The 960-nt window shown below is 37.7% G+C and overlaps 1 long non-coding RNA gene across 1 annotated transcript in view; it reads left to right on the top strand.

Annotated features, from left to right (window-relative positions):
- LOC116687507 (uncharacterized) overlaps positions 1-717 on the top strand; it is a 15,275-nt gene extending 14,558 nt beyond the window's left edge. The window contains exon 3 of the long non-coding RNA XR_004331557.1: positions 573-717. This is a non-coding gene — a long non-coding RNA (uncharacterized LOC116687507). The remainder of the gene's footprint in view (positions 1-572) is intronic.
- The last annotated feature ends 243 nt before the right edge of the window (positions 718-960 follow it).

The following is a 960-nucleotide window of genomic DNA, read 5'->3' as shown; positions in this document are numbered from 1 at the left end:
CTTTTCTAACTCAAACATTAGGTTTAATTTCCTACAAATGAGGTTTATTAAAAATAAATTCCAAAAATAACTGTAAAACTAAAGTTAATAAGTTAATATTTTGTAGTGTTGAACTTCAAAAAAAGTGTCAAATATTGAAAAAAGACACAAACATATGAAAAAGTTAAAAACATCGATAAAAATCATCAACAAAATTGTTGAATTTTGACAGGAAGACCACACAAGGGTTAAAAAAAGTAAGTAGACTTGACCCAATGGTGCTATTGAAACCTCCTACACTATCCTGGGGGGAACAATGTCTAAGGAACAGTTGGAAGGTTTCATGTATGCCACTACCTCAGTATGCAATGTCAGAGAAACTGGCTTAAGTTCCTCAAACAGAAGAATGCATGGGAGCAGCAGGTACAAACACATTCAAATTAACACTGGCCTATTGCCTGACAGATGCTACTTCGTCAATAAATAACAGAGAAACCTCTCAAAGACACTGGTTGAAAACTCTGTCGGAGCAGAGGTGCATGGATTCACAACAGAGTTAGTAGTATTAAATAACACTTCATGGCAACTGCTAGCTTCACAGCTTTCTGGTATGTGGCTAGATTGTCCCTTGATAAACCCAGTGATACATGTAATTTGTCCTTCTTCCACCTTTGTTCAGCTTGTCTGCAGTGTTGCCTAAAGGCCCATGTGAAGTCATTTAGCCAGGTGTAGGTTTAACAGATTCAGTCCGAACAGGAGTTCATCGTCTAAAAGACATTTTTATTGAGGTTGGCTTATTATCCTTCTCTGACTTACAAAATTTAATCAATCTACCACGCTCCTCTTTTTTTCTTTTACCTTCAGTTGAGGTCGGCTCTTAAGGCATACGGTGTTCCCTGGCAGAGGTCTTTGCCCATCCATCCTATTCAGAAGTTATTTACTATGCAGCCTAAAACCTGTGGTATGGTATCTAGCAGTGGT

Source organism: Etheostoma spectabile, chromosome 4 (assembly GCF_008692095.1).
Source record: "Etheostoma spectabile isolate EspeVRDwgs_2016 chromosome 4, UIUC_Espe_1.0, whole genome shotgun sequence".
Taxonomy (NCBI): domain Eukaryota; kingdom Metazoa; phylum Chordata; class Actinopteri; order Perciformes; family Percidae; genus Etheostoma; species Etheostoma spectabile.
Note: the sequence above shows the minus strand (reverse complement) of the source record. Positions and strands in the feature narration are given on the sequence as shown.